This window comes from Accipiter gentilis, unplaced genomic scaffold (genome assembly GCF_929443795.1).
Source record: "Accipiter gentilis unplaced genomic scaffold, bAccGen1.1, whole genome shotgun sequence".
Classification (NCBI taxonomy): domain Eukaryota; kingdom Metazoa; phylum Chordata; class Aves; order Accipitriformes; family Accipitridae; genus Astur; species Astur gentilis.
In genome coordinates, this window is record NW_026060952.1 from 1,624,100 (window position 1) to 1,642,705 (window position 18,606).

At 44.5% G+C, this 18,606-nt stretch overlaps 1 protein-coding gene and 1 long non-coding RNA gene across 2 annotated transcripts in view; both read right to left on the reverse strand.

Annotated features, from left to right (window-relative positions):
* LOC126037147 (electroneutral sodium bicarbonate exchanger 1-like) overlaps positions 1-18,606 on the reverse strand; it is a 111,113-nt gene that overhangs the window by 14,219 nt on the left and 78,288 nt on the right. The gene's annotated exons all lie outside the window — the stretch shown is intronic.
* Positions 962-3,387, reverse strand: LOC126037153 (uncharacterized). Its single transcript, XR_007505532.1, has 3 exons — positions 3,377-3,387; positions 2,097-2,150; positions 962-1,027 (listed from the first exon to the last, which is right to left on the reverse strand). It is a non-coding gene; the product is annotated as an uncharacterized LOC126037153 (long non-coding RNA).

Sequence of the window (18,606 nt, forward strand, 5' to 3'; positions counted from 1 at the left end):
TCTAAACTAAAACACAGGTTTTGAACTAAAACCTGATATTTAAACAGCTATCCAAAGATGAAGGACTTCTAGTGCCATTGTTTTTTCAGCATGAGGTGCCTCTGGAAAGTTTAAAGATCACAAACAATCACATTACTCACGTTTTGCCCATAGTTTAATTGCACGGAGCGTGAGCCGGAAGTTCTCTTTATTTGGCACTAGGTGCAGGATTTCGTCAGTAACTCTGCAGCCTGTAAGAAAAAACAGTTGAAGTACAGCACTTCCTGGTAACAGGTACGAGTCAGTTCTGTGCTGTACTGGATCAGTAGCTTACAGTTTCTCCTGCAAGTCTATGAAAACAAGTTTGCATTACTTGCTTTGTATTACCTTAAAAATCAGAGGTTACACATAACCTTACAGGCACATAACATAACAAATTAGAGGTTACACATTCCGTATCACCTCAGGTAACTGGTACCCTCAACAGCTTTTTCATACTTTAGACTACAGCCAACAATTGTCAATAAGGCCCTTCGACAGGATTCCGAAAGCTAGGTTTCTTTCGACAGCCAGGAACAATTAAACCAGTCAGTGTTAAACAGTGAGCAACTTCGGCTTCAGGTATTTTAAATATCCTTTTTTTTTTAATGAACTACCACACAATCTTCTCTATCAAGTGCTCTACCTATTCACCTGAAGCAGTTTCTGTGGCAAACTGGAACACCACACACCCCCCAATCGAAGAAACATGAAACACAGGTCTATCTAAACACACAACTTGAAACAGCTGAATTTAAGCCCACTCGCCACCTCCTCAGATCTCAAGTATACAGGGGATAGGTTTCTGCATCCTGTACAGAAACTTGGGGTGTGTAACGTGCATTCCATACCAACTTTAGTAACATTTTCTTGTTAAAGATGTGCAAATATGCTTACCATTTAAGCTCCGTATACATCTTATATCCAGGCTTCTGAGACACGAGTTGTCTCTGAGATCAAGATTATCAGCAACAATTGGCACAGACAGTCTTGCAAAGACGAGATCAATCTTAAGAGGGAAAAAGTGCCAACCGTTAGAATGCCCCGCAGTTTGCAAAGAGCACACTGGTGGGGGACAGTTACTCAAGTCTAAAAAGAGTGGTTAACATCTGTATTTAGAATTATGTGACTATAGATACATCTCCCAAGAGATTCATTTGCCAGAAGATTCAATACAATTTCTAGAAGTTCCCAATTTTATTTACAAAGCCTTCACTGCATCACCCCTTTCTTTTTAAGCTAGGGAAAGGAAGAGGGCATTTTAAGTTGGAAAAGACTACTCTAGACTTAGAGTTTCAATTAAAAGGGAACTTAAAATTATTCACAGAATTAAGACTTAAGTTCAGTCACCTCAACTATACTTCAGCAAAGGAGAGAGCATTTCCTTTATGCAGTAAGCCCTTTTGATCCTGAAGTATCTGCTTTTTAGTACAGTCTGAGGCAAGAAGATTATCCTGTGAAAGTCTGTACCAGATGAAGGCCACAAAAAGGTCACTGAATAAATCTCTTTGTGATAGTGATACCAAGCAGTAACTTGCTTAGGGACTACAGCAGGCAGGTCTTGATTCATTGTATAGGATGTATTCAAGATAGCTGGATTCCTGCAGCTGACAGACCCAGGCGGGAGTCAAATGAGTACTTTCACTTTCCATTTTCCAGATTGTTTGTCCCATGACCACTTCATTTTGGATGTGCAGCAAAACATTTAGTCTGCTCACACGATTCGTACAGTGAACTACACTGTACACATCCCTCTGTAGATACCTAGCTTGGCAGAGCTAAGAAGACTGAGCAAGGACACCGCCTCTGCTCCCACTCTGCATGATCCTAGGGATAAATGCTATTCAAGCAGGCTACCCTGGTCTACAGCACAGGCCTAGAAAAAGATGTCCCTGATGCTCCCATGCCTGCTAGGCTCCCTAGGGGCTTATTTTCCTATAAGCTCCCATTCTACTGCAATGTCTTCTCCTGGGATACTTTGCGGTCCAAAATAGCACAGTCACAGCTCCCTGGAAAAGTTATCCTATTCCAAAGCAAGAAAAAATTTACTCACTTAAAAAAAACCAAAAAATGCTTACCTCAACGCCATCAAACTCAAACTTGACAACTGGTACATATGCGTCTTCAACTGCCTGGAAAGGAGAGGATAACTGTGTAAGAAAACATGGTTTGCTACTTTAATGTTTCTCCTGAACTACGATCAAATGCAGAATTTACACTGCTAACTACTCAGTATAAAGACTGGGTTGCTTCCAAACCAGAAGAATTGTTCATAAGCTGCAAGCGGTATAGCACTAAGACGGTATAATACTAGCTTTAACAAGTTATTTAGCCAAGAGATCCGGAGGCTGATCACGTATTGTAATGAACAAACAGTGCACAATGAGCCATCAGTATCAGAGGTTGTAAGGTACTTACCTTGGTGGTGAGGAAGAAAAGCAAGAGATTTCTGTAGCTATCTTACTCCTGGTTAACATCCAGAGAAATCGAGAACATTCTGTCCGCGTTTGCAGCGCGCACTAGCCTCCTGTATTTTTATTTTCTACCATGCCTGAGATGCTATCAGCTACCTTATGGGACAGTTTTCAATTTTGTAGCCCACTCGTCAGAACTGTGCCACAGCCCACTGACCCTGTCTTCGGTCACCTAAACAAAGGCTCATTAGCTATGCACGTGAAGTCTTTCAAAATGTCTGCACAAGGAAGACCAGCCTGAGAGAAACACTTCTCAGGAGTTCGGTTCTATATGCAAAGTACACAGCATATGCACCGGAGGGTCATTTTACAAGGCAGTTTTGAACATTCACAGCACAGCTCCTATTGACTTTATGCAAAGCTGACTGTGCATCTCTTCTACAAAGTCTCGGGCTGAGTAGCCAGAGAAGAACAGGACCAGAGAAGAATGAATTAGAGGTCCTAAAGTACACCCAAGGAACACCATGGCAAAGGTACTGACAGAAACCTTTCCACATCACATTCAACTCCCTTAGCTCTCAGGCTGCCCCTTCCTCTACCTGCATGCAGTTACTTTCTTGCCAAGCCCCTTACTACAGCTAGGATGAACGCAAGGCTCCTAGGCACAACCTTGCTTTTTGATACTATAGCCCACTCATTCCCAAACCATGGGTAGGGGAGAAGTGAACCACAGAGATTCGGATCGGACATACAGTCACTGGGGAAGGGAACCAAAAGCTTGACTTCCACGCTTTCATGCTGCGTAGACAGCATTTTAGAAGGGGCTCAGAAACAAGGCCCTTTTTAATTTTGGTTTGTAAGACAATCACTACCAATAGGAGTCTTTAACAGGAATATTCTTATTGTCGGAGTTGCACAATCTATCAAGGAGAGAGCTTGCTTACTCTTAGGTTTTTTATTTCCTCCTGACGTTTCAGTTTTTCAAAGAACGACTGAAAGAAATCCGATCTTTCTACATGTCTAGGAGCAACACAAGCCACGTCTATGTCAGCACCTGCAAAGAGATGCCATTTGTTCTGTTACTGTTGGAAGACACTTTCAAACATTACAACTATGACCAGACACCAAAAGTTTACCTTTAGTGTGTACTCCAAGCCTGTAAGAACCAAACGTAAATATTTTGCCACCAACATTTGCTACTACTGAAGGGGGAAGATTCTGTGGGTAGAAGAGAAAGAGTTTTCTGGAGAACAGAAGATACACGTTGACCTACGTGCAAGTTTAACTAGCATAGAAGTTACTTAGAAAGACTACAGCAGCCTCCATAAACAATGTCTTCTCCCTCCCATACTGAGCTGTTAGTCTAATAGACTGATTCTGTTTTTCTGAAGGGAGTGCTGGCAACTCACAAACAACAACAACAACAAAAAAGGTGAGTACTGTAGCAGTCGCTTCATCAGTTTAAACAAAGACCTATTATCAGTCTTCCCTGCAGCAGACCCACATAAATGAACACCATCTAAGAGCCATACCAAAGGCAAGTCTAGAGTAATAATTTCAAACTAGATTGAGTGCTGTAGGCTGTCTGGGGCAAGTTTACTGCCCTGTTACCATCTGTCTCCCCCCACAATGTCTTGTTTCAGCTTTGTTAACCGCTACAAGTCAACTGACAGAGCCACTTCACAAACTTATTCAGTGCCCCAAGGACTTGAAGGTCTTCATCTAAAGGATCTTTTATACATTATTTCAATGGCTTTTACTACAGATCTCCTTGATACTTAAGAAGGAAGTTAAATGTTGAACTTTAGCATAAATCCTAGTAGTATCGCCTTTGAAAGAAACTAAAAGGCTTCAGCTGTTTTTATAAGAACCTATCAAAAAACCTTACCTGGCTCTCACCAAGTTCTGAAATCCATTCTTTGACCAAGTTATTCAGTCTGCCAAGAACAACCAGCCTGTAAAGAAAACTCATGTTAAGTTTGCCCTAAAAAAACCCCAGGACATTAACAAATTTTACAGTCTTGTTATACCTGTGATTCAGTTCTTCCTCCTCTTCAAATACCCCCAATGCTTTCATCGCTTCAAGCAGCTTCTGAGTATGAATGGAATCTCTATCCGTAGGAGGAGCCAAGCTAATTGCAGAAGTCATTCCATAGTGCCTTGGAGGCTGGTTCTGCAGCCTAGGAGTACTGGGGGAGAAAATAAAATACCGAAGACTCCACAAAAGAGAAAAACAAAACCCAACAAAACAACAACCACCACCTTACTGCAAAACACCCTTCCACTTACAGGTTTCCAAATCAGCTTCTGCCCTTTTGCCCAGCATTAATATAAATGAGGGAAGAAAGATCCTGCTTATGGTTTTTAGATAACTTGACCTAACTTAGAAGCAACTTCTTTAAAAAACACTTGTGGATATAAGAAAAGATCCAAGTTGCTACTATCTGAAGACAGCTTATTTGCATTGCGCTAGACAGTTGGAACTGATCGCCAGGAAATGAAAAGGTTTGAAATCCACTAAGGGTGACACTATGTACAGCACAAGTTTTTTTGGACCCATTTCAGTTTCACAGCACTTTTGACTTAAGGTTATTCCCATCAGCTTTCCGATCACCTTAAACAAGACAATTTAACACTGGCTTCTTTTAGTTCAATGTATTGGCTGTGCTTCTACTGATTCTGAAAGGACATTAGAGTTGATTGCAGAGCAGGGACAAAGTGGTCTGTTAAACAGAGTTGTTGCAGTAAATGCAGCATTACCTTGGTTTTGTCTATGGAAGAGGATGAAGGAAAACATCAACCAATCTGCAGCTAATGTTGCTAGCAGAGCCTTGTGCTCTTAACACAGCGTTCCACTTTTATAGCTCAGAGGCTTAGCTCTACATACATCTGGTTTAATCTAAATCCAAGAGATGTACATCAGCACGCAGAGCAGCACAAGTTAAGCTCTGCTTGTAGAAGGTGCTCAAATCTGCTTTCGCTAGCTCACTGCCCAGTCAGGCAGAGCATTACCAGCTGAAACCAGGAGAGAGAAAGGAGGGGCACCGGAGGTAAGAACTGTACTTAATGGATCAAGGGTCTCTACAGAAACACTAGTAGCAAAAGGGGGACACCCATTAAAAAGGTCTCTACAACTCATCATGCTTGTCAAAGAGTCCATATCCAGACCCTAAGGCTACAGGGATTAATGATGGCATTATTCAAACCGGCTATTTTCCTACTTCACAAATGGACGGCTTCAAATCTTAGCTGCGTTAGTCAAGAGACGCTTAGAACTAATTAAGGTATCTGACCCACTTTGGCTGGAATGGGATGAGGAAATGCTCAAAGGACAGCCTCAACACTTGATTTTAAAAAGATAGCTTATTACAACTCCTGATTTCTAATTGTTGCCTTTACTCTGCCACTGAGGGAAGATGGATTTCTCTCTCACAGAGTAGCTTTGTCCAACTACAGACGTAGCTTTTAGTCACCTAGTGGGCTCCCCCACCCCCCTTCTCTATGAGCTCATTTTTCAAACTTTTTTTCCTAGGCGTTTTCCAAAAAGCTGGTGGGGGTGGGGGGGTGGTATTAGGACTGTAGTCCTATGAACTACTCTCCCCAGTCAGAATGGCTGTTTACTTTCAAGTGTAACTAGGCCCTGACCTAATTTGCCTTGTCTTCTTTATAGGCATGTCAACTTCCACTTCATAAGTCAAAATATTCCTAATGAGTATTTTCCTTCTTATGATACCATTTTCATAACAAATACAGAAGGAAAGCCAATGAAGCGGGAGTGTGGTGGCAAGCACTTCTTGTTCTGAACTGAAGCCTTTTTCTCCCTGCTCTCTGTTCATTTGAGACTACACTCATTTCTTGACCCTCCTACTTGCCTTCCACATCCTCACCCCCAACACTTCCCTCAGTCTGCTCTCCTCAGACTCAGCTTTGCGACTGTGGATGGAGGCTGCCCAGGCTTAAAAGAGACTCCCATCTCGCATGTGCCCACACTTCTTCACACTTCTGATCTGCAAAGTACTGCACAGATAGTAACTCATCTTCTCCCAAACTTCTTTCATCTTCTTCCACGTACGCTTCCTACGTCGTTGCCTCACCATGATGTATTTGGCCTGCTCTTGTCCCCGACTTGTTATTCTCCTGCTTACTCGATTGGAGATTTTAGACAATCTGTGGGATGGATCCTGGGGTTTGTTTTGATTTATCTTAAGATTTTATAAACACAGGGCACCCTTACAATCTACCTATCTAGAACACATATATACTAAAAGGAAGGACTGACCTGACCCTGCAGTCACAGATAAAACAGACTCCTCTCTCGCCAACTGAGAGAAAGCAGCTTGGCTATTTGGGCTGACTACATTGAAGACATTCAAAATGGTCATAACAGAGCAGTGTTGACTTTTCCAAGAATTTGCTCAATCAGCATCAACTAAGTTGTTAGAAAAAAAGAATGTGGAGGCTGACTCCTACTGGGAAATCAATTTCTACAGTCCTGTTCAGCCAGGAACCAAAAGGGTGCCTTTCCACTTGATCCTTTAACTGTATTCAATTTTGATAGGTAATTCTGGTTTCCTCAAAAAGACTTCCTTTGTCAGAGTCCTCTTCTCAATCAGGTACTGGAGGTTTATTTTAAATAATTTCACTGCAAGCACAGATCCCCTTTGTTAAAGCCAGTTCAAATTAGGCCATTGAAAAATTAACGACCACTTGTATTCTCCACAACTATCTGTGCATACGTACTTCACTATGAATCAGCCGTTGCAGAAGTCAAGTGCTACGGCCTCGTTTAACAGCTTACAAGTAGTAATACATTGAATTTCTATATAATACTTACAGTTCCCAGCCTGGTCTGCCACCTGCTGAGCCAATTGTACTGCCTCTCCCCGGATGACCTTTTGGAGTGGAGAGAGGAAAAAGCAAAAAATCCCATGCAGTTTATCTGAAGATAATGTTTTGAAAGGAATTCTAAAGTTACAGTTCCTTACCAGTGGTGGGTATTGACTGTCCTTGGGGGCCCAGACGACTTGCTAATGCTGCTTGTCTTCGCACAGGAAGCCGACAGCCCTTGTGAATAAACGCAGACAGTTGGAAAAGAAGCTCTACTACAATATAAGAATCACTGCATATGTTGAAATAAAGCTTACCTTCTCTTCCAACAAACTGCTGACTGACAGAGAGGAAGATGTAGATGGTTCAGCGGCACTCACCAGAACAGCGGGAGGTCTAACAGTCTTGGGTGCTGGTGGAGGCGGTGGCGGCTGCTGCTGCTGCTGCTGCTGCTGCTGAATCTGCTGATGGAGCTTTTTTGTGTAGCTAGTTCCATTTTTGAAGTTGTTCACAGCCTAGAGGCAGAAAAGCATTTACAAGAAGCTACGATGAAACTTCAGCAGATATACGAACAGAAGCCTTCACAGAGGAAAATTACTCGTGTATTCCTGTAAATGCCATCAATCCTCAAAGAAACCAACATACAGATGTATGAACACGTCACATTGAACACTGATACTAATGACTGGTAGCTCAGAGGACCTGTATTTCAAGTACTTCAGCGTTAACGCCAAATGTGAAAGCGAGGCAATCGTGTTCAGTAAGAGCGGGACCCGAATTTGCCAGATCATCTCTAAAGAGTCGTAAGCTTCTGTGACAGCAGCAAACAGTGCATTTGAAAAGTCAATTTAGCCTTATTCAATTACGCCTTGCTTAAGGAGATGTAAATTAATATTTTCTTCCCTTTCCGCTTTTTACAAAGAGCCTTTTCTTACAAGCACTTTATGTAAAAGTCATCATGTTACCTGGCATATGCACTTGTTGGGAATTAAAGCATCAGGTGAAACATCTGTCTCCTGACACGTTGGGCATATATGTTCCTCCGATTCCAGTAATGCTGTTCTAATACCTGCATAGAATTAGAATAATCAAAACAGTATTTAGCCAAACTAAGAAAGTTTTGGGGGTTCTCACCAATCATAAAGACATGTCTATGATTAATAGGTGAATATAGTCTTGAACTGAGAGCATGAAGCTATAAATGTTCAATAGTGTAAAAAATTTCTAGTATGCAGCAAATAACTATACAGTTTTGTATTTCACCATTGGAACATCTGCAGATGTAGCATAGGCTGTGTCTTGATGTTGCAGCTAGTCTTTTTCCCCACTATCTAGTACAGCGAGAAGTCCCCAACCTCAAGGTTAATGAACAAAACATGTTTCAAAAAAACCTCATTAATAGGTTCAAAAAACCATTAGGAGGTTCGAGTTCTGAAGGTTTTAACCAACTCTCCCGTGGAGAAGAACGTGGATTAAATGCCTAACTATCCGTTTGTTGCAGACCACTGTAAGTCACCAGAGTCGGCTATATAATTTTGTATGAGACAAAGGGCTGTGGACCAACTAAAAGCATTCAGTGTCTAATACTGTAATCCCCTGCACAGTTAGCCACTCTCCTCATACTCGTCCTTCCGCTTGTAAAGAAGACTTAACTAGATACCTAAAAAGGGGAAAAGGCTTCCTGGCTTTTTTCGCCCTTGATACCAGAAGAGCCCTTTCCCGTCCAGGGTATACTTCAGCATAAAATAGAACTGGTAGCAAAGTAATTTTGTTCCCTCCTCTTTCTGCTTTCAGAAAATCAGATGTGATGTTTAGAATTAACAAACACGGGCGTAACACTTACATTTGTCACAATAACTGTTGCCACAGCAGGGAATAACAGCTGCATCAGTCATTATGTCCTGACAGATGAGACATGACAACTCATCTGGAACAGGAGCATCTGAGGTGGAGGAAGAGGAGGAGGAGGAGGAGGAAGAAGACGACGGCTCCTCTGGTAAAAAGGGAGGCTTCTCCATCCTTCCTCTAGCATAAGCTTCCCTGGAGGAGGGGTGGGGAAGGAAAAAGAAACGAGTTAAAGATGGGTAGAGGAAAACTTTTCCAAGCTCTGCATTTTCTCAAAGCAAGAGAAGAGATGGAATTCTTCTCGCTCCACATGAGCCTCCTAAAAGGTAGGCGCTTAGTTTAAACTACTTTTCTATAGCCACAACACTAGAAGAGGGAGGGAGGAACAATCTTCCTTCTGCAGAACTCTCCCATTCATTGGAGCAACTAAGAAAGAAGCTCAGACTAGAAAATTAACCTTTTCACAGCTAGAAAGCAGGTGAAATGAATCCCACCTCTCCTTTGCCAGAGGACACATGTAAATTGCAGGCTCAGCATAACGTTAGTCTCCGAGCAATTACATTTTATAAAAGCAAGAAGTCGATGTTACAGCTTCTACAAAAGGAGATCCAGGACGGAAAACCAGAAGTGCTACCACGGTCATTTTAAAAGAGCCACTCCTGTCAGCACACGGCAGTATTTTCTCACTGTATAGCAACAGGAAAACTTCAGCCTGTTTCACACATGGGATTTCAGAAAAGTCAGAGGGGGAGGAAATCTCAGTCCAACAGCCATCTGTTAGACTTGGCAAGAAGCCTTTGAAACATAAAACAGAAGCAAAATGAGCTTTCAGTGACTACGGTTAAATGGCATCAATACTCAGCCAGGGACTTAGTGCAATTAAAACACGCAAATATTCAATAGATGGGGCAGAGAGAAATGTCTTGGTTTTGTACAAAATAATAAAAACTGTGAACTGCCATTAAGAAGAGTGGAAAACAGAAACATTTCCACTAATACTGAAAGATATAAAAACATGCACGAGTGTTCACCCAGAAAGACCTATGGATATATTGAATGTCTACGACCTAGGAAAAAGAAAATTTCACACTTCTAATTCCAGCTTCCCCTGGAATTTTGAAGGCCTTTGCAACATTGCCATACAACCTCTGCATTTCACCCCAACAGAAACAATTCTTAATATGAGGATTCATGTATTTGTTACGTAACTGCCAAGGCAAAACAATTAAAAACTAAGTAACACCACAAGTCCCCCACAATCTTACCCCATTTGTTGGGCAGTTCTTTATGTAGTGGCCACGTTTTCCGCAGTGAAAGCAAGTAGATGAAGGCGGAGCGGACCCAAGGGTTTCTTCAGGTAACTAAATGGTTTGGGGGAGAAAACCAAAGAGGTAGGCATGTGTCTCTCTCGTTAAAACAAACATCTCTGCAATTTTTCCACGATCTGCAAAGATCAGATGGGACACAATCAACACTTACTTGACTGGATCGTATTCGCAGCAGGACCCTATCTTCAAAGCTTTTATTTCACCTTCTTTGGAATCACTGGCTTCAGCCACACTGGCAGTCTGTTTAACAGGCAATTATTTGACACGCACATTAGAAACACATTTAAGCCCACACAGCCAAAGACAACACCGCTCACCCGACCCTGCAAAGAGCAGCACAACGCTAGCTGAGGTTGCATGAAAACAGGGGCTTGCATAAAATATAGCTGTCCTGAAGATGTTCTGGGGAGTCCTTACGTCATTACAGGGTGTATATGTGCCTGTTAACCTACTTGAAAAGAGCATTCTAGGGCACTCAAAACCTTAGGCTCTCTTTGGGCCTCACATAAAGACTGGTGTAACCAATCCAATTTTCTTCCAAGCAGGCTCTGGCCATGTCCACCAAAAATTACCCTGTCCAGTATTTTTAAGCTGCTTTTTAAGCTCCAGACTAGCTGAACGAGAAGACATCCACTGTACATTTAATTGAGAAAGATGTACGCAAGGATCATTATTTAGATTTTTGCAGCATTAAAAGGACACACAGCTTAAAGAGTCGGGGAAGCTGTTTTTTTGCTTGTGGAAATTCAGCTTCTAACACAGAAGCATCATTCAACCTTCAGGCGCACAATCTCTCTTACATCCTTCACAGAGCTGATGGGGATAGGCACACCTTGCATCCCTGAATACCTGGGTCTGGGAAAAGGCCTTGTCAGAGCATGCCTTCACAGCCTTAAAAAGGATGAGACATCCAGCAACCATCCTTACCATGTGTATTCTAAGATAAAAAGAAATACTGGCAACACTCTTTATCATGGGGACGAGGAATACAGCTGGAAAACTACTGTAAAAAAAAACATGGAACAGCAACACAGCATTCTGGCTGCAATGTGTGTTACTTCATGACAAATGACATGAAATAAAAACTGATGGTTCGTGGGACTTGTGCATTGTAACATGTAGCTGGGGTAGGTTCAGAATACTTTAACCAGGGAATCCAAAAGCTATTTGAAATGTTGGCATAAATAATTCAGATCGTAACTCAAGAGCAGAGCACAAAAAAATATCTCCTAAGGGAAGACGCATAACGGGCTCTTTCATACGCACGGTATCTCTTTCTGTGGAGGTGAAGCAGGCTGAAAACCACAGAAGACGGCCAGGAAGAGCAGAAAATTTGCTGCAGTAAATACACCAATTGCAAAGCACGTTCTAGCTTGACCTCACACCTATTTTAAAACAAATACTTAAGTGTGTCCAGCGTGTACAGCATCGGTTTCTCTTTATTGGCTCATATTCCACACTGGATTAGCAGAGGAGAGAAAAAAACCTGCTTGAATATACAAAAATAATTTTTTTGCACTAATGATCACAGCTATTGCCATCTTCCATACCTGCCTCAGCTCTGACCTCTAAACCCCAGTGCCCTTCTTACACCAGGAACTCAGCCATCTTTTCCAGATGCAGGAGCACGTCCCCACAATCCCCAGGAGACCTGCATCTCTATCAAAAGGCACTTGGAGCTAAAAGATGAATTGGCTGGCACAGGTCTCACCCTGCCCAGCAGCCTGGAGATTTGGGTTCACAAATACAAAACACTTTAAAGCCAAAACACTCTCTCTAGCTGCTACTTTGCTTATTCTTGTTTGAAAGAAATACTTGTCAATTTGAACATCTTTTCCACATCAATTCAACCAGATTTGTTTACATTCAAACTTTAAATCAAAAATGTATAAAAACCCAAACTAAAAAAATTGCACCGTGCTCTTCATTTTTACCTAACTTTTTAAGCATCTTTTGCTCAAAATACTTCTATTTTCATTATAATCCAGTATTATTTCTCGGGAGTTATAGAGCACTTTTTTCACTTGAGTGCAATTTAGTTAGCTTATCTCCTAAAAGTACTTCATTCCTGATGACTTAACAAGACTCACAGTGCAAAATGAGATGCAGCATCTCCCTGGGCAATGCTACGCGCCTTGGGCAGTGGTCCTCCGAAACAGGACAAACAGAGAGTGCCTAAGCTTATCAGGGATGAAGCAAAGAGGAAAAGGCATCTAATTAGACCTACTCAAAGATCCAAGCACGATCTTCAAACACAAACTTTCTTCCGCAACCAAATGTCTAAGACTGACTTTCCTTTCTGTTAAAATCAATCTATCAATCAAAGAGAGACTGTACTTGGCTTCAGTAAGGGCTAACAGCAGAGTTGCCAGAGACCTGATGAGGAACACAGGAGACTGGGGTGTGATTCATCTGACTAAACGTGGATGTCTCTAATGTAGACGCCCACGGCCGAGCCAAACTTGGTCCCATTTTTAGGCAACACAGAGTTAAGTCCGTGTAACCAGTGCTTCAAGGGACCGTTTATCTTATCCTAAATAAACATTTATATATTTGGTCAGAAAGACCGCCCATTAGATTCACTGATTTTATTCACTACATCTCCTTTAAAATAAAACAGGACCTCATGCCAGTTGTGCAGGCAGAGACGATTGCAACTGCGTTACAGATACACTGTTGAGGTCAGACAAATCACAGTCCACCTCTGCTCCATCCAGGTTGGCTCAAGACCGGGAATTCACATCTCCCTCACCTCCAAAACGGCTCCCGTAACCCCCAGAAGAAGGGAAACGGCAGAGTCGCCTGGTAGAGCTCTTCCTATGAGCAATGACACCAGTCGCTGGACCAGAGACAGAGAGCCAGTCCCCACCCACAGCCCACAGCTCCTGAAGGTCACCTAAGGAGATCTGCAGATTCCAACTTTACCTCTTCTCAAGCCCAAACGCCGAGGGATTTATGCCAGAGAGAGGAGCTCCAACGGGATCTTCTGGCTGCGCTGGGTCCGTTGACCCAACTGGGAGGGACCATTCAAAAACTGCCACAGGGACCCCAACATTCTGAAGCATGCGGGGGGGGCTGGGCTATGCAAATGACGGAACCCCCAACAGCTGCTTCCACCCCACTGCCACCCACCCGCCAGACCTCACAGCACCGACTGCTACAACACACCAAACCTTCGTGGGGTGATGCCCCTCCACGCTCAACTCCAGGACGCAAGCTTTGAGGGTGGCATGGGCTTGAGATGGCATCCTTGCTCCTGGAGGGCGAGATGGGCATGTTCACCTCCCTCCGAAAGAGGGAAAAATAACATCAGAAACTCTCAACCGGACACAACAATAGCTTGAACTCATTGAAACCCGACACAGAAGATGTCTCCATGAACTTCTCCTCCTACTTTTTAACAACCAAAACACATTACTATGCTTTAGTGGTACACTTCAGACAACCATGATTAATTGCAAGAAATCACACGAGATCATCTGAACGCCACTGTGAAGGCTGTTTAATGTTTAAGCAAGCTGGGAAGAGATTTTGTCAGCCAGAAGTCCATCAGTTAGCACTTGCATCTTCAAGGGAACCAATTTTTGTAATACAAAACGGGTATTTTTATTCCTAAACCCATTTACTCTCAGCAGGGGAAGGTAATTCACTGTATACTAGCACTCAGCTGTTCACACACACTTCCCCAATTTTAAAAAAACCAAACAACCCAACAAGTTGCACTAAGCAGTATTTCAGATGGAAGGCAAATGTAGGTAATCCTTCCTGAAATAGAGGCAGCTCAAAGCAATTGTCCTCCTGTCCCACAGGGAGCATCCCAATAGAAGACTGAACGCTTTAGGACTGAAGGCCACTTTTTAGAGTACACAGCTTCGTTTATAAGGCCCAAGTACACATTTTTCTGTCCCAAAGCCTTGTTTCGACTGTCCAAATACTCCTTTTCGCGTCCCAACCCTTCTTTTTTGTGAACAAATCCTCATTTTGATGGTCCAAAGCTTTATTTATAAACTCCAGAGCCCCATTTCAGGCTCCGCAACCTTGTTTCTAAACTCAAATTTTGAGGCTCCGAACCTCAGTTTTAGGGCCCAATGCCTCATTTTCGGGGTCCAAAGAATCGTTTCCACAATCCACCCCTTCATTTTTAGGGTCCTGAAGCCTCATTGCAGGGGCCCAAATACCCATTTGTAAGGCCCAAACCTTCCTTTTACAGCACAAACCCCACCGTTAGAGCCCCAAGCCTCATTCTTTACCTTCCAAAGCCTCCTCTTCAGGGAAGAGAGCCTCCTTTCCAGGGACCATAGGCTCATTTTTAGGATCCAGTCTGCAACTAGGGAGAGCCCAAGGCCTCATTTTGAGGGTCCAAATATTCAATTGGAGGGCCCAAAGCCTCATTTTAGAGGCCAAGCTCCTCATCTGGGGTGCAAGGCATCTCTTGTTTAACGCACAACCCCTCATTTGGAGCTTCCAAAGACCCATTTCTAGGGCGCAAAGCCCTCGTTTTTGGTACTGAAGCATCCCTTGAAGGCACAAAACCTAATGCAGGGTTCAAAGCCTCAGTTTCATTTCCAAAGCCCCACTCTTAGGGCCCAAACTCTCCATTGGAGGGTCCAAAGGCCTCTTTTAACAGCTGAGGGCCTCCCCTGGAGTGACCCAAGCCCTCTCTTTGGGACCAAAGCCTCATGTCTTGGGGCCCTATCGACACCAATAGGTTCCCCTCCTTTGCAGAGCCCAAAGGGTCACATGTAGCATCTCCCCCACCATTTTTAGTGCCCAAAGCCTCATCTGGAGGGCCAAACTCCTCATTGTTCTGGTCCAAACCATTTGGCCTTTTATGACCTATAGCTGTTCTTTAGGGCCCACAGTTTCACTTGGAGGGTTTAAACCCTCAGCTTTAAGGCACAAAGCCACGCTTTTAGGCTCCAAAGTTACACTTACAGGGCAGAAAGCCTCGTTTTCCCTTCCCAAAGTCTTAGGTTTGGCTTCCAGAGCCCCATTTCAGGCTCCAAACCCCCATTTTGAGGGTCCACGGGCTCCCTTGCAGTTGGCAAAGTCTCCTTTTTAGAGCCCAAGGCCACTTTTTTAGTTGCCGAACTCCCATTTTCAGTCTCCAAAGCCTCATTTTTAGGATCCAGCCAGTCGTTTTCAGGGTCCAAGCCACATCCTGAGTTTCCAAACGCTCATTTTTATGCTCCAAACCCTTCTCTTAGGGCCCAAAGCCTCATTTTGAAGGCCAGTCCCTTGTTGCGACACAGACAGGACTGTCGGGGGATGCAACGGGTCTACAAAATGCCTGACAGTTCGAGAACAGCGCGACCTTGAGCAGCTTGTAGTGTATCCTTGAAAGTCTGGGAAGATCCGAGAAGAGCGGTACAAAAACAAGATAGCGATAAGAAGAACCGTTACTAACTAAACCAATCATCTACTAACACATACTCTGAAGTAGGGGATAAAAAGGTGTGTTAGAACAATAAAGGAGCCATTTTGCATGATCTGTTACTTGTCGTGTCCGTCTCTACCGCGACACAGGACCACCAACGGGCCTGGGTAGGAACCCCAAGGCCCATCAGGAGGTCGTGAGGGGACGAGAGAATAAACGCACAGAACAAGGCGCAGCCTTCAACAGCGCCCACCTATGGGACTCACAGAAGGCATGAGTACAGCTTTACAGAGCTGGACCAGCCCCTCCAATAGCCCAGCCACAAAGCTTTCTAAACAAGGCAGAAACATTGACTCCTTTTCTCGTCCCTACTTAAGATTCCCTGTAGAACTGGGTCTTGGCCTGACCGAGGCTGTAGGAGGGAGGAAGACGAGGGAAAACTTTGCAGGGAAAACACCCAGACACAGTATGGCCTGGCATCAATAAATGTAGGCACAAGCAAGCCCTTGGGAGCAAACTCTTTATTCTCTGCCTGGGGGAGCTGCCTGGGGGCTCTGTGGCCCTGGAGCCACACACCTCCTCAGGACATCCTCCACAAGGCTCCCAGCTACCGCCCTCTTCAACGACTCGGGCTGCACGGGCTCCTCCGGGAGAAGCTTTAAACGCACTGGTCTGTGCCGTGCTCCTGCCTGGGTAGGGCGCTTGGGACCCGCTGGAGGCATGGGCTCTCTTGGAAACAGGAGCCCGTGGAGGGAAGGGTGTCTGCGGTGCTCCCTGGCCGGAGTATACGCAGAGTTTCCAGTGCAGGCACTGAAGACCTTGCTGTGGCTCCTTGCTGTGCTGAGCCCAACTGAGTTTTTAAGAGTAGAAAAAATCACTGCACCGGCCAGAAAGTGCCTGGAAACTTCATCCCTCTTCATTGCCCATTTCCCATGCGAGCTCCACAACCTGGGAGCAACGCAGCCAATAGAACCTTCGAGAAGCAGACTCACAGCCTGCTGCAGCTGGCCCTGCTCGAGCAGCCGAGGTGGGCTGGATGATCTCTAGAGGTCTCTTTCAGCATCCATTCTGTGCTGCTGTGACTCTGTCTCTATCATGGTTTAACCCCAGCCAGCAACTAAGCACCACCCAGCCGCTCACTCACTCCCCCCCCACCCAGTGGGATGGGGGAAAAAATCCGGAAAAAGAAGTAAAACTCGTGGGTTGAGATAAGCACGGTTTAATAGAACAGAAAGGAAGAAACTAATAATGATAATACTAATAAAATGACAACAGCAATAATAAAAGGATCGGAATGTACAAATGATGCGCAGTGCAATCGCTCACCACCCACCATTCACACCCAGCTAGTCCCCGAGCAGCGATTCCCCCCCCACTCCCCAGTTCCTATACTAGATGGGATGTCGCATGGTATGGAATACCCTGTTGGCCAGTATGGGTCAGGTGCCCTGGCTGTCCCCTGTGCCAACTTCTTCTGCCCCTCCAGCTTTCTCGCTGGCTGGGCATGAGAAGCTGAAAAATCCTTGACTTTATCTAAACACTCCTCGGCAACAACTGCAAACATCAGTGTTATCAAGGTTCTTTGCATACTGAACTCAAAACATAGCACTGTACCAGCTACTAGGAAGACAGTTAACTCTATCCAAGCTGAAACCAGGACACTTTTAACCACTTAACATTCCGTGAGAAATACCCCAAGAGCTCAAGAAGAAAGAGCAGAAAGACAGGAGACAGGTGAAAGCCTAGAGCGCCAGCTAGACGGAATGAAAGACCCTCTTCCTTCTCTGAAGCTTCAGCAAGGCTTCCTTCACCTGCTTGTCTTGGAGTCTTGGGTCGATCCCGGAGAAGACAGCTTCCTGCAAAAGAGAAGAATCATCTAGGGTAGCCTCATTAGACAAGTCTGGGGCTGCTACCTGGGATCTCCGGTCCTTATAAGAAAAGGCCAAAAGACGCTAGGAGACGTCTGGAAGGAATCACAGGGGATCCCGGAGGGCAGAGGATCCTCCAAAAAAGAAAAAAACCTCAACGGTAGCTTCCTTGGAGGAGTCTGGGGCTTCTACCTGACCCCTTAGGTAGGTAAAGCAGAGGACAGAAGACTGTGGGAGATGCCTGGGAGGAGTCTCAGGTGCCTGTCGGAGTTGAGAGATTTCTCTACAGGAGAACAAAAATGTCTTGAGCTACTTACTTGGAGGAGTCTGGGGCAGGTAGCTGGGATCTCCGGTCCCGAACGCAGAGGTCAAAACGTTCTGGGATGACGCCTGGGAGGACTCTTGGGTCGATCCCGGAGAAGAGAGCTTCCTGCAAAAGAGAAGAATCATCTAGGGTAGCCTCATTAGACAAGTCTGGGGCTGCTATCTGTGATCTCCGGTCCTTATAAGAAAAGGCCAAAAGACGCTAGGAGACGTCTGGAAGGAATCACAGGGGATCCCGGAGGGCAGAGGATCCTCCAAAAAAGAAAAAAACCTCAACGGTAGCTTCCTTGGAGGAGTCTGGGGCTTCTACCTGACCCCTTAGGTAGGTAAAGCAGAGGACAGAAGAATCAGGGAGATGCCTGGGAGGAGTCTCAGGTGGCTGTCGGAGTTGAGAGATTTCTCTACAGGAGAAGAAAAATGTCTCGAGCTACTTACTTGGAGGAGTCTGGGGCAGGTAGATGGGATCTCCGGTCCCGAACACAGAGGTCAAAACATTCTGGGATGACGCCTGGGAGGAGACTTGGGTCGATCCCGGAGAAGAGAGCTTCCTGCAAAAGAGAAGAATCATCTAGGGTAGCCTCGTTAGTCAAGTCTGGGGCTGCTAC